This window comes from Leiobunum rupestre, chromosome 4 (assembly GCF_980474605.1).
Source record: "Leiobunum rupestre chromosome 4, qqLeiRupe1.1.hap1, whole genome shotgun sequence".
Taxonomy (NCBI): domain Eukaryota; kingdom Metazoa; phylum Arthropoda; class Arachnida; order Opiliones; family Sclerosomatidae; genus Leiobunum; species Leiobunum rupestre.
The window spans coordinates 14,085,584-14,111,463 of NC_143387.1; the positions used below are offsets into that span (position 1 = coordinate 14,085,584).

At 34.4% G+C, this 25,880-nt stretch overlaps 1 long non-coding RNA gene across 1 annotated transcript; it reads right to left on the minus strand.

Moving 5' to 3' along the window:
* Positions 1-19,805: 19,805 nt before the first annotated feature.
* LOC149946432 (uncharacterized) lies at positions 19,806-20,563 on the minus strand. Its single transcript, XR_016480556.1, has 3 exons — positions 20,414-20,563; positions 20,182-20,323; positions 19,806-20,019 (listed from the first exon to the last, which is right to left on the minus strand). It is a non-coding gene; the product is annotated as an uncharacterized LOC149946432 (long non-coding RNA).
* Between the last annotated feature and the right edge of the window lie 5,317 nt (positions 20,564-25,880).

Below are 25,880 nucleotides of genomic sequence, written 5' to 3' on the forward strand. Positions count from 1 at the left end.
TTCAGCGCCTATTTTAGTGGGTAGTTCGAAATTTCCGAACTATCGAAAGGTTTTAATCGGGAAGTCATTTTGGGATGTTCAAAAATGGAATTTCTATAAACAATGGGTAACTAGATGTATTAACTCATTTTCATCTAGAGTGAAGCCAATCCAGGCTATTATTTTTAGTTAGGCTAATACTTAAGGCACAACCTTAGGCCCAAGTCATCTAGCGTGATTTAATGCCTTAAACAGGTGGCTGGGTGACAATGCGTAGGAGGGTGGCAGAAAGCCCTTTATGCCATGCAAGTAAACATATCCTTAAACTCCCTTTTACCGTTAATCTCTACAGGTTTTTTGGTGAAGGGGTAACCCCTCTGACCCAGCTCATCTTGTGCGAGGTGAAAGTGTTAACTATTCCGCCACCCCACTATTAAGGGTACGGTAAAACGAACGACAAGGATTTTATTTAAGAGGCCCCAAAATTACCCCTTCACAGTATTTAGCTATTAATATGTTCGGTTTGTGGCCAGCAAGAGTTAAAGTAGAGTAAGCCTGCTAAAAAATTATGTTGTTTAAAAATTAAAGATTTGTTTTACTCTTCGAACTTTATTTTATTTACAATATTCCGTTGATAGATCTTCCCAAAATGTCGTTTGAACATGGCTCCTAAAGTTATTCGTTTCCAAAAACTTCCCCAAAAACCCGTACACAGCCTTAGTGCTGCCAAACTTCATTCATCCCTGAACCAAATTCTCTTAATAAAATGGTCAGTATATTTTTATCAGTAAAGTGGAGCTGGTGGTTTTTAACAGCTTTCTATTTCTCCGCCCCGTAGGTTCGTCGATACGCCACTTTTCTTGGCGAAATATGCTGCTGGTAAAATCTTCGAGATTCTAGACCACTTTGTTGAGCCCTTCCGTATAATAAGCATCCGCGCTTACTTGTTATTGGAAAAATGACCCCAATTAGCTACAGACCAGACCAGACCAGAGTTGAATATTTGAAATCAATTGAATTCGGAGATTGTTTGAATTTTTTTAAAATTTGGTCGACCATTTTTTTCAATAATTTAAAACGATTTCAATACTTTAAAATAGCTTGTTACCCTTGCTAAATAATTGAAAAATGATACTTGTTCTAGCGTTTCACCGATAAAAAGCAACTGATCATTTTATGAAAATATTTTTGCTCAGGGAGGAATAAAGCTTATTAGCTTTAACGCTGTGTACGGATTTTCGAAGCCCATATATCTGAAACGAAGCATTTTAGAACTCATTTTCATTAGAGGTTCGTTGCTCATTGAGACTCATAAAACACGTCTCGTAACGTTCTTTATGTATTTTGCTATAACAAATCCCACTACAAATAAAACCAAACATTTATTTATTTTAGATTCATTAGGATTGAAAAAATGCATCGAAAATTTATATGACTGGCGTTTAAACATCACTCTATCCGTTTCGGTATGTATGTCCAAGCAAACACCTCAAAATAGACAAAAAAGATCGTGATATTATTTACACTAGTTGCAGCTGTCCCTAAACGGGTTAGAGTGTGCAATAACTGGTGGCTTTACCGGGGAGTCGGGGTCCGGCTCTTGTAACCCATAAGGGCGGTGGCGCACTGGGAGATGTTAGCTCTGATCAAATGGTCCTATCTCCACCTCCAACTTCGGTCAGGTTTGCGCTGGATACTGAACTTCGGTTCAGTCTAACGGAGAGGGTCCAAGCAAACTGGCCGCCTCGGCGGATTGGGTAGCCTGCTGTGGGGCGGCGAGCCTCCATATGCGGGCACGGCGGTCCTGTTCCCCGGCCTTTTGGGGCCCACCGGGATCTCCGGTGCCAGCTGTGCCGGGTTACTTGGGCTGCTGTGTGCTCGTCGTTCCCCTTTAGGAGCTCTCTCCAAAGGGCTTGGCTCCTTACCTACGTAGGTAGGGTGTCGGCTGGAGTTGCTAGAGCATCCATTCTAAATCCCACTGCTGTGTGCGAAGTGGGGATTGGTCCACCCATTGCTGCACCTTCTGCTGGGTTGAGTGGCTTGCGTCAAAGGTGAGACCATCAGTAGTGGGGTTCTGCTACCCATGCTGGATTTGTCACCTGTCCGGGCTTGGGGACGCTGGCGTAGGGCACTAAGATGATAGGCACCGGTGGTATGGTCTTTGTTACTAGGTACACCAGGCTATAAATTCTGACACACTAGTTGCAGCTCTTTACCGATGGATGGAAAAAGAAACTAGTGTCTGATATAAAGTATGATAAATTTATTTCAGGAATACCAATTTGGTTAATTGGAAAACCAGGGTTTGTAGTTTAAGGGACGTTAGTAAATCTGCAAGATTTCTTTAGAGAAGATTGAACAGTACACAGAGTGTGAACTAAAAACGATACAAGGACAATAACTCAAAATTTAATTAAGCTATTGATTTGAAACTTTCAGGACACATAGAACGTGCAGGAGGTCATTTGACAACGTAAATTTACATGACCTTAAATACTGTCTTCAAAGTCATAAAATTTATCTCGATAATCATTAGAGATAAAAAGTTGGTTTCAATTAGAAGAATGTTCCTCTTCAAATTTATGGTGTTAATAGTTTAGACCCTACCTTATTTGACCAATAACAAGTGGAAATAACCTAGACAAAAACATGAAGGTCGTGATGAAAAAATTTAACAGATACCGGGTTGAAGGGCTATTAACTTGAAAAGTACTCATGCTAGAGTATTAAAATTTGTTAGACATACTCATCAAGTAGGAAGTCCTTAGAAATTTCAAACTCAGATGACATTCAACTCATGGTTAAAGGTCAATCAAAGTTTATCTCAAGAGATAATACATTTAAAGAAATGGAAACAAAAAGTAACTCGTAGTGCACGTTTACCTTACATATATACCATAACTATAATAAATATTGAAATGGAATAACAACATTGGTTTGGGAATGCTTTATAAGCTATATTGTGGTTCAAAAGCCAGGAAATTGTGAGGGTTAATATACAGGGTGTTACGGATAAGAGTACCGAAACTTTCTATATGCATTCTATGGGTCTCTATGAGTAAAAAATGTCTAATAAACATGGGTCCTAAAGTGCTTCGTTTCAGAGATATGGGCTAGCAAAAAACTACCTCAAAACCCGGACACAGCCTTAAATCTGGCAAACAATATTCTTCCTTGAACCAAATTGTTTTCTTTAAACTATCAATTGTTTTTTATCCGTGAGGCGAGAAACTTTAAAAACAAGTGGCAAAAGTTAATTAATGTCCTTTTAGAAGTAAAATGAGTTTGAAGACAAAAACAAGTCATTTTAATTTATTGGTACGATTTTATTTATATAATCTAAAGATATAAATGTCATAAAAATTCTAAAGGAATGGTTTTAAAATTGTCTAATTCATTTTGTAGCTAATATGGCACATTGGTCCAGGAACGCTTATTGCACGGACGGGCTCAAGAAAAATTTGTTAGAAGCTCAAAGATTCAACCAGCAGTAGATTCCTAAAAGACTGGTGTCAGATCGACTGGCGTTTGAGTCTGTAGATAGACGGCTAAGAGAAATACAAGAAATTTGTATCTTTAAATTTAATAATTAAAATCGTATCAATAAATTAAAAGGCTTGTATTTGTCTTCAAACTCATTTTACTTCTAAAAGGACATTAATGAACTTTTGCCACTTGTTATTAAAGTTTCTCGCCTCACGGATAAAAAACAATTGATAGTTTAAAGAAAACAATTTGGTTCAAGGAAGAATATTGTTTGCCAGATTTAAGGCTGTGTCCGTTTTTTTGGGGTATATGTTTTTGGGAGCCCATATCTCTGAAACGAAGCACTTTAGGACCCATGTTTACTAGACATTTTTTACCCATAGAGACCCATAGAATGCATATATAAAGTTTCGGTACTCTTATCCGTAACACCATGTATATTTTAAAACACGTAAGTTCTAATTATTGGCTTAAAATCAAACAGGATTATTTCCTTTTTCTATATTTCCTTTGGTATATCTTTAAGGTCTTTGGGCTAAGAGCAAAGTGTAGTATCTGCTTAGCTATGATAAAGACAAAAAGTTGATGATGTACAGTTAGAGAAGAACGCTAAATAAAATTAATTTCTTTACATCTTTATCAATACATGTACTTGAATATTTCCCAATGGTTAAAACATATTTTTTTTAGTGTGCTATCTATATTTAGTGGATTAGACTGTACAGTTATTTATTTTTTCTATAACTACCCAAAAATTTGCCCATAACACTTAACCGATTTTGCTGTACTCATTTGTTACCAAATATTGAAAACGTAAAGATCTTAATAATGTACAGGTCTACTACAGAGTTCGAAAGCAAACGTTATGATTGATAAACATATCATTAGCAAGTAAAGAATGAACACAGCTCGAAGATCGTTGAAGCCGAGAGTTCTTTCTTCAGAGACGTTATCGATTCCACTGGTACAAACATCACTATCGTCAGTCACGTCGTCCAGCCATTTATCTTTCAAGCCAGACTCAGTAAATTGGTATAACCTGATGGAGTTAACAATGTAACGTATTAGGCGAGAACTGAATCGAGGATTTCTTTGTTCTTATTAATAGGTGTCACCTCGACACGCCAATAGCATTTACGACTGGTATGCATTAAGCTTATAATTAGAATTTAGAAAACGTTCTAGCCATCTAATTTGCCAGAGGTTCAACACTTTTAGAATTACCAAAATCAACCAGCAAACGAGATCCTGCGTTCGACTTAAGCTAGGTGAAAAGTAAAAATGGCATTGGTGGGAAAATAAACGTAATTAGATTTTCGTGAAACACTTTACCATCGAAGACGTTGGCAAATTGGTGAGCATATTTGCGTCTGTATGAACGATTATTCATAGAATAAGATGATAAACAGTTTTCCAAATATACAACTCGGGCGTGTATTGGGTTTTATGATAACCGACGGTTTTTTTTATTGGAACCATATTTCATCCTGAATCGTCCACAGGTAATTAAATTCGTTAATTTAATATTTTCTTACACTAAATAGTTAGATTAACTATGAATATAAAATATGATTGGGAATAATTGTCATTATTAGTCGTATATTACAAAGGGTACTAGCAAACATAAAATAAATTAAGAATTTTGAAATGGTTTACAAATTTAATAAATGACCGCGATATTACGGAAGGAAGCAATGTAGGTTCCTAAAATACCTAAATTTCGCATTCATAAAAATTGATTATTCTCTCAGTCGTCCACTCAGACATCATTAAAACGTTGGAGGACTTGTGAGTGGCTTGCGTAAAAAATAACTGAAAAATGCAATGACATTCCGTACGTTTTGGAGAGTAACCTTGGCTGCGCCAATTCCACGGTGCAAAACGGGGCTGTGCTTCAAGTGCATTTCCCTCTCTTGAACTTTTTTCAAATTAAGACTGTAAATTGGGAATATTTTGGCGCAACGATAACCTACGCTGCTCTGATAATATTGCCATCATACCGAAAGAGAGAGCCTGCCTCGAGGAGCTTTATTCCCCTTTACCTTGGGAAATATCTAGGCGTAAAAGTGTAATGGAACCCGATGGATGTCCTAAGCTATTAAGTATTAATGAAACGACAGGTTCAGTTTAAATATAAGTCTTTTATATTATTATCCTCAAAGAGTTTTCTGCATTTAGATGCAAATTTAAATGAATCAATTATTTAAATACTTAAAAAGGTTAATTGTAAGTTGCTTAAAATATTTGACTTGTTAATTTAATTTTCTAGATAAAAAATACAATATTTGATTATGAATTTGTGGTATTTGCACCCAAAGGATCCGTATACAATGACGAGATCCCTGAAAAAGATCCGCCCTTCTTTTACTAGCGCATCGAATACCAAACGTTGAATTTTCGTTGACGCCAAATTAATCCGCCCATTTGATCAAAAACATTGTGGTTGTGTTAACAGGTTATGAAAAGGAAGAAAAAAACGCCAATGAGAGTACCTCCTGTCAATTGCATCCCGGAAATCCTTTGAAATCCGTTTCGCGTACGGAAAGTACGCGTATATCGGCTTCAGAGATTCCTTTGCGATGTGGACTCTCGTTTCCGGAGCGATGGAGCACATCAGTCCCAAGAAGTACATGAAAGTCGTTGACTCGACCATAAATGCCGATTTTCCGTTGACCGTATCTTCATAGTTTTCCCAAGTAAAATATTCTCGGACATTTATGAAACCTTCGTTTTTTATCGCTTTTCTGTTCACATTCTTCAGAGATGGATGCTCCGATTTCTGCAAACGATCATTCAAAAAGGAAAATGATTATTATCTTTTTAATCACGAAAAACTAACGTTAAATGGAGATTACATAAGTCTAAACCAAAATGATATTAAAAAGAAATAGTCAGATGATCCAATTGAGCGCCAACTAAAAAAAAAGTTAAAACCTTACTATGGTGGAACCGTCTACCACCATGGGTCTATAAGCCAATAAACAAAGTTACAAATGAAAAAAAATAAATTATTTAATTCACCCGGGAAAGATTTACTTGATACTCTTATTAAGAAGAAACGGGAGTTCCGAAATAGCTTACATATAGAATGTTCCTTCCAACTTTAAGTTATTATGAAAAAATCTAGATACGTTTGCGGTTTGTGTTTCTGTATAAAGACATCTCATAACAACAATTTTACTCTTCGTAAATATTTCTGGGTATATCCTTTAAACTATGCTATTGTTTTTGGTTGAACTTTAATAATTTTAGTAAGATTTAGAATACATATATTAATGTAATTATTTATACGTTTGGTGAGTGACAACGTAGAGGAGATCCACGGGCATCATTGCCTCGCTTCCCTGGCACCAGAGGGCAACGGAAGACGTTCATTTTGGAAACAAATTCATCAGAGCTTAATGTGATTTCATATTGAAAATCTGATTCCATTTCTTTTCTGAGTTTGTACATGTTAGACAGTAGTGTGTGCTTCTATTTCAGTAGGATGAACTCTTTGACCCTAATTTAGGGCTTTAAAGAATAAACTAACACCTTTTAAAAATAAAAAGTTTGAATCGCGCTGCGTGACTTTTGGACGCGCTAATTAAATTCATTGGTACATTAGTAAGCAGTTCTTTAATTTTTTAAAACTATATTTTTAAAAAACATAAAAAAGTCATTTGGTCTATAATTAAAATATGTTGGTTTTTGGACGAATTGAGCGTTAGCAAACCAGTCTGGAAACTCAATTTCTTTAAGAGTGTGCTAATAAATATCCTTTATCTTATACCTCTCACAAAAACTAGTTCTTTTAAACGTAAAATAATTGAGTCGAAAAGAACTCGCTTCGCTCGGTCTATAAACAAATGAAATTAGGGAAAAAGTAGAAAAATTAATTTTAATAAGGGGAAAAAAAGATAAACCCTAACAAGTAAAAGAATTGATAAAATGTACGAAATTCTAAGACTAATAAGTCTATGAGGATAAAATTTTACTCTAAGAACTATATTGTCCGAGTTTCGCGTTTTAATTTTATCCTGGAAGGCCTATTGGTCTATTTCGTAAGTTTTATCACTACCTTAAATTTGTTTGGGTTTAGCTTTTTTCTACAAAGATGGTTTTTATTAACTTTAACTTATCCGAGATGTAATTCTCCATCACCTTTACCCCACTATTTGGCTTTCTGTTGCTACGCAACACTTATTAAAATTTTTAATAGTCCCTAGCCAGATTCCCTACGTGGAACTGATGAGCTCCAAAAAAGATGAAACCGGTCTACCGCTTAGAAATTCTGGCTATTTTAATTCACTTTAAATTTGATTTTTATGAACCAAGTTATAAGTTTTATCATTACTTTAATTTGCGAGGGTTTATCTTTTTTTTTGGCATTTATATTTTGGGTTTGTCTAATTTTACACCCAATTTAACTGCAATATAGTCCATAAGTGGGTCTTTTAAACTATACACAAGTGAGCTCTTTTTGTGAGGCTTCACACAGGCGTTTTGAAATGTTTTTTAATTCCTGAACAATTGTTTAACAATATCAACTTACTCGTACAAATGTTTCGAAGCTTGATTCCTTCCACACCATGACTTTCAGATCGTCATCTTCCACGGCAAGATCATCTACATTTTCTATTTGCGACGGTACAGGGGTAATTGTCAATTGGCTCTTGAAATGACCGGTAAATGCATTCATGAGAGTTAAAACCGAAAAACACCAAACAATAATAAGGTATTTGTTTATTCCTCTCTCTGGTTCCTTGGGCGTTCCTTAAAATTTTTAATTATGTAAAAAATTTAAATGGTCATTAAAGTGCTTCATAATATAGAATTACAACTAAATTTAGTTTGGTAACGACCGAATAAAGGTATAATAATTGTACCTTCAGAGAAAAATGAGGCCAAGTAATTCCAGAAATGACTCATTCCGCTCTCCAGCGTCTTAATTTTTTTGCCTTCTGCCGCACTTAACAATAAATCCACAAACAGCGAGAAAATAACCAGAAGAAACATTGAGAAGAGAACTCCCAGCCAAACCTACGACACAAACGCTTCATTAACATTTTTTTAAAATGAAAGATCCAGCTTCATAGATTAGCAACTTAACAGTGCGTATTTTTTTTTAACTAAATACTTGTGGTGTCAATAGTATTTTTCGAGATTGCGTTCCCAGTTGGAATTATCTCAAGGGCAATTGTATTCTTGTTTAGACCAAGTTATGTACCTTAGATCTATATCAAATTGGATTATTTATTACAAAATCCAGAAAAATAACCTTATGAACCGCTTTCTGTTTGATACCCTCTACATTCTGAAATTTCATTCCACATTTCGAAATAGATATTTTAAGCAAAACAGCTAGTTTCTGAACTGTTTTAAAATTTTCAAAATAACATGCTAGGTAAAATGTCAAATATTTAAAACGAGATTTAAAGAGCTTAGTGATGAAGATAAAACTTCTTTAAATTATTTTGGAAAAGCACATGAAAATTGTTGTAAAGGCAGCTTGTCTAATAATAATTGAACCTTAACTGAAAAAGATATGATCTTGCCTAGGTAGAGGATGAAATTTATTTTAAGCATTTAAAAAAAATTGCAATGTCTAATATCTCAAAAACCATTTAACGGATCAAAATAAATACAGAAATTATCGTTAACGCATAAAATTATCACTTCAGCGAATAAACAATAAATTTAACTGATGTAGGGTTGACACTGGTCGCTCATTTGCCATGGACGGCCAAAATCGTTAAAAAGCTATTTTGAAAATGTTCTTAAATATTTTAAATACGGTGTGTATTACAAAAGAATGCTTATACTTAAGCCTATTAATTTGATTAAAAATTATTTTGAACCCGTTTTAGACAGAATGTAGTAAAAACTGACTTACTTTTTAGTCGAAAATAAAATAATGACAATTTTGATTTAACCGATAATCTAAGCCTAAATACCAATTTATTTCTATTTCTACCAAAATAACTCTTCGGTCGTCATTTTATCTTTGAACTAAAAATAGAATAGACCTCACTTTTAAGGTTTATTTAAATATTAATATCTGTTATATACTAAACAAATCAATAACATCGGTACGTTCTCCATGTGCTAAAATCTATTTCATTAAACGAAAGAAGGCGTACCTTCATTTATTTTTTCATCGCTGTTGCGTTTTATTTTACAACTGAATTTTAATTAAAATATTTCAAATCTCTACACTGACCCTTTGAAACAGTCATTCACTAAATTATCAAAAAAATAATTATATTGGGACACTAAGTAATAACACTGACAAGGAACCAACACATTGTCCAGCCAAAGCTGTCACAAAATTACCAATTGAAAACCACATGTTAATGATCAAAATCCGGCTGTTTTTCTCGCTTAACTAACCTCAAGACTAAACGTTGCAAACAATCCCCAGTAGTTCTCAGATATTTTAGTCTTAAGAGCAGTTACTATGATAAAATAACTGGTATGCATGGGCGGCGAAAAATGGACAATCTCCATTCTTTCAGGGTCTTCACCGATTGGAACGCCAAATATATCCGCTTCCTGCAAATGAAAATTTATAGTCTATTGGTTGTTAAATTTTAATTGCGATCTCTATTAAACAGTTTACAAGCTTCAAAGAAAATACAATCTTCTGTATCTACGACGTGTAAACTACACTTAATTAATGATATATATTCGATAATATTGTCAATAGAGAAGCAAAGTAATTTAATTCTATTAATATTTCATTTTTAAAACCTTACGAAAGAGAGTGACGTATGTCACGCTGATATTTCTCATACGATTTAACTATTTTTGTTTAAAAACCAGATATTACGGACATTAGATTACACACAGTCCTCCCAATTTTTAAAGTATATCTTAATATACCTAAAAAGGTGATTTATAGCTAGCTGTGTTATAAGAAGGGACAGGAATAGGTAAGGAAAGTTAGTAAGGCTTCAAGATAAATGTTTTTTTGGTTTCAAATTTGTTTTATCAAAAATGGAATACACATTTTAAATCGTTTCAATAACAGTAATGTTTTCAGGCTATATATATATAAATATATATCGGCCTTTTTCAGCAAATATAAAATTGTTTCCACCCCCTGAGCTTTAAAAAATGGAGCCCTTATGAATCCATGGCGTTAGGTGGCAGCAATAGCACCTAGGCATAAAAACGTCCCTGCGTTTAGGGCCCTAAAATTTTACTTTAAATTTAACGATTCACCATTGTGAATTTGTATGCAAACGTTGTTAGTAATCTTAATATACACTTAAAATGGGTGTCCTGATATTATCCAAACTTACATTTGAGGGTAGTAAATGTAGAACCAGTAAATCATTTATAAATTAGTGCGAAGCGTACAGAAATTAACCATTTCTTTGATTTTTTTTAAAAAGGCCAATAAATATATAGCCTGAAAATATAACTGTTATTGAAATGATTTAAAATGGGTATTCCATTTTTGAAAAACGTATAAGACAAAAAAAACATCGATGTTGAAGTCATCCTAACTATCATTCCCAATTCCTGTCCCTTCTTGGCCGCAACGAATAACACCGTTAGAACTATATCACCTTTTTCTCAGCGCAGCAGTGCTTTTTTATGTGGTATATGGCCCATTTTCATAGCTGCAGTATTATTTATTCATTGTGTGGTATCATTTTAAAAACGAGGGGAGAAGATTTTCCATACGAGGGACGTTCCATACAAGGGACGTTCCATACAAGGGACGTTCCATACAAGGGACGTTCCATACAAGGGACGTTCCATACAAGGGACGTTCCATACAAGGGACGTTCCTTACAAGGGACGGTCCTTGCAAGGGACGGTCCTTGCAAGGGACGGTCCTTGCAAGGGACGGTCCTTGCTAGGGACGGTCCTTACAAGGGACGGTCCTTGCAAGGGACGGTCCTTGCAAGGGACGGTCCTTACAAGGGACGGTCAATACAAGGGACGGTCCTTGCAAGGGACGGTCCTTACAAGGGACGTTCTATCCAATGGACGTTCTATCCAATGGACGTTCCTAACAAGGGACGTTTCTTACAAGGGACGTTTCTTACAAGAGACGTTCCATACATGGAAACCTTTATCACAAGGGACGTTCCTAACAAGGAAACCTTCATAACAAGGAACGTTCCTAACAAAAGACGTTCTTAACATAGGATTTTTCATAACAAAGGACGTTCCATAGAAGGGACGTTCCTTACCAGTAACGTTCCATTCCTAACAAGAGACGTTCCTTATTAAAATTTAAGTTAAGAAAAATGAAACCACATCAAAGTCAAATATTTCACATTTTAAATAAGAGTTCATAACAATAATAGTTAATGTTTTATATTTTATATTAAATTAAGAAAAATGAAAAATTTAGTAACATATCTTAACGGTACGGGATTAGAACTCGAAATGACGTAGTATTTATTTATTTATTTATTTATCATACTAAATACAAGACCACGAAGCCACAGTAGGCTTATATTTAATTTAATTTTAAGCTAAATGAGGGAGAGAACATGGACTATCACATTGGGAAAGTGAATCTTGAATCCACAATGATTTAATACCAAATAGTGCTCGTAACCTCTTGGCCGTGATAAACCTTCTATTCTTGGGATTATAATAATTAAACTTTTAACCAAGGCTTAGCTGGAAACCAAGCTTGTGTATCAAAGACGACCATTTTATATTTCGCGATGAAGCAAGGCCAATGAATTATAAGAGGTCTGTTCAATAATGTAAATATTTTTGTGTCTCAGCACCATCGCCCACTAGTTCTACTTATACACAATAATTATCTTAAAATATTACTTTCTTTACTTTAATTTTAAATAAAATTCATATAATTTAACATTCCCTTCGACAATGTCATACAGAAAGTTCTTACGAAATTTCAGCTGTAATACCTTCACGGTTTTAGCGCTACACGTAGCTAAAGAAATTAGCTACTGTCACGGACAAAACACTTATAGAAGTAAAAACTCACTATCCATACCGCACACCCACTTCAGACTTTCCAACTCACAAATTATTTTAAATTTTATACCTTCTACAAGGTAAATACGCGAGTCCAATGATAAATGATATCGTTAGCTATACAGGGTGTCCCAAATTGCTCGAACAGTGCATTTTCCTCAAAAACTATTTCACTTAGAATATTGAAATTTTCAGGGAAGGTATAGTTGACAGTAAGTTTTGAAAAAAAATCCACCGGTAGGTGGTAACGGGAACGGTTCAATGATAAACGTGTAGAGCATACTCTAAAACATAAAATAAAATTTAATCTGTGAAAATTGGCCTATTGTTCACTGAGATACGAGGACATGAATAAAAACTAGTTGGTAGAAGGAGGCCAGTGTGTCAGAATTTATAGCCAGGTGTACCAAGTGACAAAGACCATACCACCGGAGGTCTATCATCATAGTGCCCTACATCAGCGTTCACAAATCCGGACAGGTGACAAATCCAGCATGGGTAGTAGTACTCTACTACGAATGGTCGCACCTTCGACGCAAGCCACTCTACCCAGCAGTAGGATTAAGAGTGGATACTGTAGCAACTCCAGCCGACACCCTACCTACGTACGTAAAGAGTCACACCCTTTGGAGAGAGCTCCTAAAGTTTGAAAAAAAAAAATCCATTGAACCATGGTAACATCATTGGTTGAAAGTCTATGGACTGACCCACCACCCAGTGAATTACGCTCCACGGTGTGATAAATATATCTTGCATATGCAATTAACTATCAGATAAAATTTTCCATCACACTGCAAGTAAAATTGATTGCATTTTTTTCTGAATTACAGCTCTGTTCATTAACTACGATCATCATTTAAAAACAAAGTACGTATAACTTGATAAGTACATTGTTACAACGCAAGAAACATTTTCATCAATGGGAGCGCTACAAAAATTCAAATATCTATCTAATCTAAAATATAATTTTTGACGTTATCGGAAATAATTTTAAATAAAATATCGAATAAATAAAGCAAAAATAGGAAAAACAGTAAATTAAGCAAATTCCTAAGTTCTTGGGCTCCGATTAAAAATATTATTGGGATATCGATATACTTAAATGGACCTAAGTATTCGATGATATTTTTTGCCCTAACTGTTTAATATATACACTCTCTTACGGGCGTTTTCTCCTAACCGACAATCCCAGATAAGTTTATTTATGTGGCGCCCGCCATAGCGTTGCTATCTATGGTTCTACCCAAACTGGTCCCCATAATCGAAACTCATCCCCTCACCCCAGTCACGATGCCAAAGGCCTCACACCTTTGGTTTCCTAACTGATTACGGAAAAGCTCGAAAGAGCGAACATCCAACGTAACAAGCGCTCCTGATAATTTAGACGACACGCGTGGCCCCAGATAGTTATATTGATAGTATAATTCGTATAGCCCTTACACCCAGGAGTACGATTACACCACTGGAGGCCCAAGAAGCCTAACTAAGTAATTTTAAAAATAATTTTAAAGTAATCGCCGATAATACCGGATAAAAAGTTAATTTCACCTTCCATCTTCTCCGTAAGCGCGAAACCCTATTTTACCAATGATCAGCATTTTTTTATTATGTTACACATAATTTGACTATTTTTAACGAAACCCGATTGCACCAATGATCAGCATTTTTGTATTACATTACACTTTATTTGACTATTTTTAACGAAACCCGATTTCACCAATGATCAGCATTTTTTTATTATGTTACACTTAATTTGTCTATTTTTAACGAAACCCGATTGCACCAATGATCAGCATTTTTGTATTACATTACACTTTATTTGACTATTTTTAACGAAACCCGATTTCACCAATGATCATATTCATTTCATTACTTAACTTATAGTAACAATGAATTTGACTTTTTAATGAAACCATGTAATGTAACTTATGATAAGGACGCGCGAAGCGATGTTTAGCCTTTTCGCGGGTTAGATGGAGTATATAAAGAGGGAGACTTTACATCGTTTAAATATGCGGGGTTCGTATACGCTGTGCAAAATCCTTACTTCAAATAAAATTAAGTTACGCATTTTCGAATCTAGGTTATATTTAGCCGCAGCTATTAAAAAATATATTTTTCATGAAAATCGAACCTAAATTAAGGAACGTTATGTACACTTTTACACGAAAATGGGGGTCCTGTATGTTACCCTCAAAACCCTACTTTAAATTAATATTTACCGATTTAACCGAAAATAAATTAGCAATGGTGCTGACCTTACCAAAAATATATGTTTTTATGTTATCAAACTCAATTTCGATTAAAATATCTAATGCACAAAGCGAAAAGAGGAAAAAAGTTTATTAGGCAAATGCCCAACTTCTTGGGCTAAGATTTCAAAAATCATATTGCGATACCGAGGCCAGTAAATGTAGCGGCGAACTAGATATCGTTAAAATTTAAAACCCTAACGGGTAAAGAGTTATGTACGACCCGGCGGCACCGGCTACAATATACGTGAAATAAATTCACACAAATCCCTTGTACTGTGTGTAAAAGGCAATTAAAGCATCTCTTACGTTAAAAGGACAATTCCAAAGCTTCAAAACTCAGTAATCTAATTTAATCGAAAAATTCAACACAAATTGAGTTACATTTCATCCTATTATAATGTATTAAATTCAACTTTATTCCGTTAGATCCAAATTAGGGTCTATACAGAACTGGATGTGTTTTTATTTCATTTTCTAGCAAACATAAAAAGTGGACTAAGTCATTTTTGTAAGAAATTTGAGATAAATTAACTTAGACGAAACTAATGGGTACCGCCTCTCATATATTCAAATACATTGAACACTCTCTGCAGCAGAATCATTGTTGGACGTTATCTTCAAATTGCTACTATTTTGTAGTTAAAAACGGTAAACCCGGGCCGTTTTCCATTTGGACCCAATTTTCTAGCTACATCCATTTTCGAAATAATATGAACAAGACTAAGAACTTTGATAGACAACCAAACTGTATTGAGAATAATAAGCAATTTTTAGGCTTCCAGGAAATAATAACTAACGATAACCCAACAAAACAATTTGAAGACGTTAAATAAAAGTTGGAGGCGCGACAGGCTATACACGTGATATCAAAAACAGGAACTTTAAACGGCCAAAACAAGGGCAATAGAACATTGACTAAATAACAGAGGGACAGCACGTTCCCGAATATTTCATTCGGGCGATTGTTTAATGTGCGCTCTGGGGGTATAGTTAAGAACTAACGGAAAACTAGGGTCAAACTGGGATGAGAAAAGGGGGGGTAAACATAAAGCTAGTAATAAATATATATAGTCTTCGAAAGTTAACTTGACCAATTATTATGTCGAGTGCGGTGTCATAAAACCAGTTTTTCAAGCACAATTGATATTTCAGAGTGCTTGAAAAGTGAGAATGAGGGAACACAATTAACTATTAACCTAGTTTGTAAAGGTGGACACCAGAGTGTTTGGAAATCCCAACCAGTTTTGGGAAGAATGCCTGCCGGAAATTTGCTTTTAGCTTGAAGCGTTTTGCTCTCAGGCTCAACGTTTCACAGAATCAATTATGTTTTCCAATTTATGGGCTTGAAAGGCATTGCAAAAAGCGTATTTTATGAGATACAACGTAATATTGTAATTCCCGAAATAAAAGCAGCTTGGAGGAAAGAACAAAAATAGCGTAATAGCAGATTTAAAGCAAAGGTCATAGCTCCAAATACTGTAGCGTAACTTTCATAGATCAAAGCTCGAATAAGAGTTTGAATTTTGAAATAGTAAACAAAGCGGAAGTTAACTACTTACATGGAATTGGAAGGTGTTAAAAGAGGGTTAACAATGATGGATACCTTTGAAGTCAAGATTAAAAAAATTAACAAGTGATCGCCATATACAAGTTAGAAAATTTATCAGAGGAAATTATAGCGAGATTAATCATCAATTTCATGTGTGGCATCTATCTAAGAATATTAATAGTAAAATTAAATTAATTTCTCGAAAAAAATCAAATCAAGAGCTTAAGCCATGGGTTAAATCTTTGAGCCGTCATATGTGGTATTGCTCAGAAATGTGTAAAAGGGAATATTGATTTATTAATCGATATGTGGAAATCAATTTCCTTTCACATCGCTAATGAGCATATTTTCCCAAGCTTCCCTCATTATCAATCATGTATGCACGAAGATTTATCACACGATGCTGCGAGGGAAAAAATGGCTTAAAGCTAATACAGCTGCCCATGATGCAGATTTGTTAAAAGATTTGAAACATGTTAACGCATTCTCGCATACATCAACTTTGGAGTAATATCATGGTTCAATGCTAAAGTATTGTCCAAAACAGAAAAAAAATTGACAGTGATGTTATTGAAACTAGGACACTGTTGACTGCATTGGACCACAGTTTTAATGTTAGCCGCAAATTTTATTTTGAAAAAGAAGATTCTTCTCATAAACAAAATCAAAACAAAGAAGAATTTGACTTTTATTTCTCTAAAGCCACTGGCGAATGGCATGCTCCGCCACTTAAAGAGCGCAAATCACAAGATGTATAATATTTTTGAAAACATAGTTAAATGAAAACTAATGCTCGAATTCTATGCCCTAATATGGCATATTTAATTAGTGCCGCTAAAAAGCGCAGATTATTTTAAACTAGTGTTTAATTTTTTTATAATTATTTTGCTAACTGATGGAGTATTTATATTGTTTCTGGATAATTTAGCACGCCTCTTAAAAATATTTAAAATTTAGTTAGAGGGCGCGACATCCCCAAAAACAGTTGAAGAAAATTAATATTCTTTGACTTATCATTGTACCAGATATGTTCCTGTATTTTTTACAAAGTATTAGCACAAATTAATTCTTATAGTTTTTGCTCTAGTTATGATTAAAAATAATGAAGTATTTAGAGTATAGCTTAACTTGCTTTATAAGTAGAGGAAAATGACTAGTAATTTGACTTTAAAGATTAATATGTTAATAAGGAACTTTTATTTTAACATAATCACATCTTGATGAGTTCTAAAATTTATTCTAGGTTGTTACGCCTAAACTGTTCAATTTCCGTCCCAGGCTTCTAACTTGTATAATAATTTACGTTTACTTCGGGATAATTTCTTCCGACATTTAGAAATACACACGTCTAACATTTATTTCTAGTTTATCGTTTACTAGATGCGTACAGCTCCTATATGCGGTATTACTACATGTACGATTTGCTAAAGCTGCTGAGGCACGTGGAAGTCTCCTAGAATTTAAATAGCTAACATAAATTGCCCTTAATATGCGCCTTCTAGTTCCGCACATAACTTAATAATCTTCATGTATAGTAATACATTGTCAAGGATATTCAGGGTTTTCATTTAACATCTGAAGAAAGTTATCTATCTGCTGGCAGCAAATAAAACCAGCCCTTATGTCTCTTTGATTCAAGTAGCTCTTTAATATTGTGGTTTTTTCCTCATTAGAACAACAGCCTTACCAGCCAGGAACACAATTTTCACAAGAACAGTTTTGAATCATTTCCTCTATATTTATATCTCCTAAAATTTCATCACCATGGTTTTCTTCTGCTTTCTCTAATTCTCTTAACTCCTCTTCCGTATATTCCGGTTCAACGTCGTAAGGATTAATTCGTGGCATCAAAATTTCATAACTAAGTTGGAAATATTTAGTAACCCTAATGGGCCTAGGGATGGAGAAAAAGCAGACTAACGAAAACCACCAATCCCAGCCTCTCTTTCTATATTAGCCAATAACCGCACTGCCCAGTCGTTTGAAGGTGAAGCCTAATTCGAAAGGACATACTCTTGAAATTTAGAATAAATATTTTATGATATTAAACAAACTAGTCATATTACAAAATAATTATTAATTTTATTTTGCATTTTAAGTTAGTGCCATTGTTTGAAGACCAAATGTTATCTATACCGGAACTATCCTTTAAGGAAATGGTCTAGAATCTCAAAGATTCTATCAAGAGCAGATTCCTCAAAGACGGGTGTCAGATCAAGGGACGTTTGTGGCTGATGATAGAAGGCTAAGAGAAAGCTGACAAATACAAGCCCGTAGCGCTCGGAAAAGAGTGCATGACGTTCCAGAAGTCTTTAAGGAACAAGTACTCACAATTATTACAATAATGATTACAAATGCTCATGTCCGGCTCTAACACCGGCGCGAGCCTGTCACGCAAATGATTCACGTACTCGTTGAAAAATTCCAGCATCTCACAACCGGCAATTAGGCGTTGTCGCAAATCGTAACGGTCCCATAATTATGTCTTGTACAACAAATCCTCCAGATAACCTCAGAGCCAAAAAATCACAAGGGTTTAAATCTGGAGATGGGTCAGCCAATAAACTGCTTCTCGCTGACCGATCTTCCTCAAAGGTAACGTAGCATCCAGATGAGCTCTAACATCACAAATAAAATAAGCTGCAGCTCCACCATGCAAGAGCCACACGCGGTGCTTTTTTTCTATGGAACGTGTTCTAGAAACTCAGTTAAAGTAATTTGCAAAAAACGTAAGTATGCTTCATCATTAAGCCTCGGTGGTAGAAGAAATGGTTCAAATAATTGATCACCACACTCTAAAAATAGGTTTCGTCAAATTTAACCCAGACTCTAGGGGCCCGTTCCAGAGACGTTTTCAAAAGTCTCGTTTAAAAACAAGACTCGCGATTTAACGAAACCGATTTACCGAGACCTAGACTAGAGTTATAAAAACGCGTTCCAGAGACATTTTAATGAGACTTCGTAAACTCCCGCTCTCGTTATTTCGACTTTTTTTTAATAAGCTCCGCCCCCGTCCGGAGCCAATAAAAACGCCGGAAAATATCGGCGGTAAGCGGGTCACTTCAATCGCTCAGTTAAGCCTTAGCGTTGTCTGTGATTTCTTTCTTGTAAACAGTGGCAATTTTCCACTTTCGAGTTTCGACTACGTAATCTCGGCTATTTATCAGTTATTTTATTATATTTATTAAATTTTATTTATAAATTTACAATTTTTGGTGGTTATTTACATTTGTTTTTATATAATATTTGCATTTATTTATTTATTTATTTAAAAATGGGGTTAGCAAAGAAGCAGAGCTAAGGGCGAAGTTTAACTCAGGTTGAATGAAAGGCAAAAGGAAGTAATTGTTGCTGGGCTTGAAGCTAGAATGGGTTTGGTCAATGGAGTTATGGCAGTAGTGAAAGCCTACAAAAACATAGTAAAAGCGTGGAAAGAGATGGCAAAAGAAGTGTCAGCCGTTGGTAAGGGGACAAAAAGAGTCGTGAAACTAATTGGCGAAACTATGATTTGTGGTATAGCAGGTGTTGAAAATCGCATTGGTAGTACAGCAATGAAGAAACAAGTACATTAAACTCTACTTTATTTACTTTAAATATAAAATTTGAATTGTTAAATATACATTACAATTTGAAACAATATAAATAAAGCCCCTTACCTTCTACAAGAGCTAGCAGTTTCACATACCACCAGCGAGAATGAGTGGTTTTTTATTGGTACGCCAAGTGCGGGGTGTTTTCACATAACTCCTATGAGTACTCCACCGAGCGAGGTCGGTAATGCTCCCCTTAATTTAGCTGCAAAGAGACGTGGTAAAATATTTCTATTAAGTAGAGGATATCATTATTTAATTAAAAATTAATTAGGATTTCAATATTGATGACAAAACAAAGATTGACAATGCAAGATATTGTCAATAAAATGGGTATATTTAGAAACGCTCAGTTTAGATGTATTACCTACTAGCAGATATAGCTCAGTTACATTTTTTAAATAGATGCAAGGGCTGAAAACCCACTTCCAAATCCGCCTAGGCCAATGGTAAAGGAAAAATCCAAAAGTGTTTTATGTATTGTTAACGTTGCTCTTTTCCTACATTATCTGAAAAATAGATTGACATTAATTAAGATATAAGTAATAATTTGGTATACCTGTTAAAGGTGACAAAAGAAGCTATAAAAAACATCATACCTGTGCCCTCCGAACCTATTGCTGCTAGCAGTGCTGAAACATTAGACCACGTTGCTCTGTTTGTAGTAAATAATCAAGAACGATTGAATGGGTTTTAGGAAATTATCTAAACGAAATGCGCAATTTTCTCTCTCCTTTTCCAGTCATTTGTACAATACCAATAAAATTCTGGTTATCATACTCAACTCTTTTGTTCGGGCTGAAAAGTAAATTGAAAATTTTATTTCAGTAACCTCGCCTTATGAACGAATAATTAATAACCCTGAAACATAATTACATTTACCAGCAGTATGTCTACTACTTTTAAATTAATTTAATGAATATTACTTATTACCTTTTCTCTAGCTTTCAGATGTAACACTTCCCACGACAATGAAACTTATTTCTTTATTGTTGTCAGCTGACCCATCGTCCAACGGAGCTGTCTCCATCTTCAAGCAGGTTTTTTCACTTAATATCAGTTTGGCGGTAGATTTGAATTTCATTTGGATATTTTTCAAAGGTGGTTATCACCTTCCGGTAATTTTTTACCCATAAAAGTAGTTAGGGGCTCAATAAACATTTCATTCAGTATATTAGGCAGTTTTTATCATTGGGTATCAGGTCAAAAGGGAGATGTGTTCCCCATTCTCTTTAAATGATAGCTACAATAATAAATAAATACTTCTATTTTAAGAATTGAAATAATTTTTATTTATATAATGTGTACAAAAAATAATTTGACTGATGTTGTGAATGATTCGACAAACACTCAACTTGACTGTTTTGTGTCGTTAAAAATTTTCCGTCTTTCCAAAACAAATACAGCAGATGATTATGATGATCTATAATAAGATTATTTTATAATACAATTGCTCCCAGAGTGACATTTTAAATATATCAAAACGAAAAGATCTTTCTTTCTTCTTTTCGTTTTGATATTAAATAAAAATAATGATAAACGAATTCTTACCTGCGTAGCAAAATCTAATCTATGGGGTGTCTTCAATTCGGGCCTTGGCCATTCCCATTTCTAGCTCAATAAACGCGGATTCAGGTAAATGTTTGATTGTTAGTGCCAAAAATCCTTTTTTATATTCAATTCATAGTATTGGGTCACTCGCGATACATTATTTTCAGCGGGACATCAGTTTCGATACTGTTTACACCTTGTTTTATCATGTTAGCTCGAAGAAACTCCGCCGCCATTTTTTCACTATTTTTGCCTCCGAACGCGTAAACGAGAGCTCCGGAGCTCTCGTCTAGCTCTCGTTGAAAAACAAAACTTTTTGTCTCGTTCAAATGTCTCTGGAACGCGTTTTTGAAAAAGTTTCGTTAATTAACAAGACACGCCCCCTTTTTCGTTAGTTAACGAGAATTTTTCGTCTCTGGAACGGGCCCTAAGTCTGTATCACCCGAGTCCAAAAATGTGGGTTAAAGTCAAAACAACCCAATTTGGGTCAAATAATCACCCACCTTTGGGTCAAACAGAATTAACACAAGAATTGGGTACTACAAAATACCCCAAAAAATGTCACAATAAAATGACCCAAAATATAAAGGTTAAGTTTTTATCTCAAATAATTAGGTTATTGTTTTTGCTCAATTTTTTAGTAAGACGTCAAATTTGCACAATTTTAAAGTAAAAGTTTACATAAACGTACCCAAAAGTTTAGTAACTGCAGTTAGCTATTTATTAGGGTAAATTAAATAAGTAGACCCATGAGAAAAGCGGGGGTCACATATTAACATATTAATCTGGCAAATCTATACCATCAGTTCCAGATGGATTTCGTTCTTAGTTTGGCCTGGGTTGCTGGCCAAATTTAATCATTTCAATATTTAATCATTTCAATATTTAATCATTTCAATATTTAATCATTTCCTTATTTAATCATTTCCATATTTAATCATTTCCTTATTTAATCATTTCCATATTTAATAATTTCAATATTTAATCATTTCAATATTTAACAATTTCAATATTTAACCATTTCAATATTTAACCATTTCAATATTTAACCATTTCAATATTTAATCATTTCATTCTTTAATCATTTCAATATTTAATCATTTCAATATTTAATCATTTCAATATTTAATCATTCCAAAATTTTATCATTCCAAAATTTTATCATTCCAAAATTTAATCATTTCAATATTTAATCATTCCAAAATTTAATCATTTCAATATTTAATCATTTCAATATTTAATCATTTCAATATTTAATCATTTCAATATTTAATCATTTCAATATTTAATCATTTCAATATTTAATCATTTCAATATTTAATCATTTCAATATTTAATTATTTTGAATAAAACTACCAAATACGGTTTAAATTCGGTCATATTTGGCCGATTTTATCTTTCTTGTAAAACAAAAAAAAATTAAAATAAAGTTTGAGAATTGTTTTATAGTATAGCTCTTTTAATACATTTCATTTTCTCTTTTCTCATTGTATAAAATTTCGAATAAATTTTACACATTTTGAAAAAATTTATCAAAGTTCATTTTGTTTTTATCAAATCTATTAAATTCATTAATATTTTTACCCAATATTACGTAATAATTCAAATTTAATAAATGTTTTATCAATTTCGAACCTATTGATAAAAATAGAAGCAAAATTGATCGGGTTTAAGCTATTTTATCAAATTTTAAATTAAAATTGTTTTAAAATAAAAATAAACAATTATATTATTTTCTCTAATATTTAAGATTTTTTCTATTATTTAACCATTTTAACCTTTTTGATCAATTTTGATAAAAATAGTAATATTTTCAAAATTTTGTAATTTTTAGCCAATTACAGGCATTTTTATTAATTTTCTCTTATATGTTTTTCATTTTAACTCATTTTAATCACATTGATCAAAATATGTTAAGATTTGATCAAATAAATTAATCTATTTTTACTCGATTTATATAAATATGCCTAATCAAATTTAATACATTTTTATAAAATTTAATAAATTTAGAATATTTTTAAATTTAGAAAAGTTTTGCTATTTTACACAAAATTTTAAATATTTTCAAATTATTGCCCATTTCATAATTTTTTTATTTTATTAACATTTTTACTCAATTCGGTCATTTTTTACTAATTTTGATCAAATTGACCAAATTGATATTAAACTTGATGAAATTTAATTTTTTAAATCGATTTTTAAGTATTTTTAACGTTTTAGAAATTATTTTTTTTCATTATTTAAAAATATTCAAATAATTTCAAAATCATGTTGACAAAACCGTTTTCAGTTGCCATGGCAAAACGAAAGCCCATCGCAACTTTACCTTGCAGTTTTTTCAAGTTCCATGGAGGTGTACACTATACTCGAGTTTGAAAAAATCGGTGATTATCACCTCGGGTAGTCTCCTTGTGAGGTAAAGCATAGCGAAAATCCCAGCCATTAGAATCAATAGAGGCAGGGAGCAAAGCGCTAACTTAGGCCTACACGCTGGAAACTGACGAGAGAAAGGTGGATAGCAAGATCATTAGCCTCCCCCTTGAAACGAGTCAAACGACGACTGCCACCTAGGAGCCTCGTTCATATGCGTGTTCGTACCCGTTTGAAGCGCTGACCGAAGGGTTTAATCAAACAACGTGGGCCAGAGACGTCACGCCATACAAAGGCACTGCGAAGGAGATATGACAGCTTTGGTATAGCTTAATAGTTCTGCAACCAAAAAAAACACTGATGGGCAGATATAATCTTGGGGTTTCCAACCATATTACTCAAGTCCTTGGTTTAAGCGGACAAGCAGGCAGAGCTAGCCCCGTCCGAAAGGGTAGCACCCAAGCGGATGTATTCAGAGCAAACTAAAATTTTTATTCCCGGAGCTGCCAAATGGAACACTGATTGATAGTATTGAATGTCAAAACAGCAGGAATTTAGAAGTAATAGTTCGCATTTCGAAAGTTTAGGCTCCAGATCAATATCTGCTGAAAGTTCTTGAGAAGAAGCAGATCGTCGATGACATAGCTTGGACTTCCACCTAGCGAAAAATCGTCGAGGTACTAGATGTTTAGCTCAGATGCCATGCAGAAAGCCACTCTATGCACGATGTGGCAAAATAGCTTAGGACCCAATGGATATCCCCGCTGAACACCTCGTTCTGATGATAGAATTGTTTAACTTTAGTTGAGATGGTAAGGCACCTTATAGAAAAGGGCCGATACTTGGCCAAATATGTGAGCAAGCTCACTTGGCGACCAGATGCCAAATGGTATTGCCGACAGCGATTGGTTGAATACTCCCGTCCATCTTCTTGAAATCGCAAAAGGATGCCCCAAAAGTATCGGGCAGAGTTCCGGAGAAACGAAGGTGCCGAGCATAAGTTTACAGAGATTCGTGAGAGACTTCAGCAGAGAAACGCCTGAAACTCCAGAACTGGGGTGTGAAGACCACCAGTAAAGTCGGCTGGGAACGATTGCGAAGCCATTCAATAAGGTTTACGTAAACAAAGAAGATGTTAAGACTAAACTGCAACTGATGTGACCAAAAAGTAGCGTGCGGATTTTCTTGCTGCCACTAATGACGATTATGTAAATTGATGATTCCGTCACGAGAAAATGAGCTTCGTGAGAAACAAGTAGCGTACTTTAATTGACGTCGTTAGTCTGCTCCGTAAACCTCTGACAAAATTCGACTCGTCTTAGATAATCGGTATCATTTAACCTTTTGAAAATCGAAAATGTGGTACTGTTGTCCTCAAAGGATACGCCAGACAAGAACATGGTCGACTTGCAATTGACGTCGAAGATACTAAGAAATGGTTCCTTTGCGCGCGCGTTGAAATTTAAGATTAATACTTTAACCATGCAACAGAAAGTAACCAAATCATGTGACCACCGATCTTTTCGGAATCGCCTATTGATTTAGTTAGTTTTAAACTACCAGCTTAGCGATATCACACTAAATAGGCCCTTTTCTGAAAACTGTGACTATGCAAGGTGCTGTCGCGTTTATAAGCGAATTTTCCACAAAATGAACTTAAATGACGTGGTATGACATTGAAAAATAACATTTAAGTGTAACGTGGAATTGTGGACATTCTTAAGTCCAAAGATTTTCATGCAGAATTCCGCGGTCGTATCGGACTTCTGTTTTTCGGTGCTTGTAAGCCGTAGTTGTGGATAACTGGTGCTTGTCTGGCCAGGAAGTGCCGATCCTTCGCTCCGCCGTGGCATATTTCCATCTAATTATGGCTTTTACGAATTTTATTTTATCTCTCTTAAGTCCACCTTCGTAATTTAATTATACTGGAATTTAAAGGTTGCCAATGTTTTTAGTTTAATTTGTATTTTATCTATTGATCGACCCTTTCCCAATGTTAAACTTTTCTTTCCCTTAGCAACAAAATTGGTAGTAATATATGTATGGAAAACTTTTAAAAAGATGTTCGAGGAGCTCGCCTAACGAGTAAATTGTAAATAATAATCTAAGTGCACCGTAGTCTTAGCTTAGTTTGGTAGTTTATTT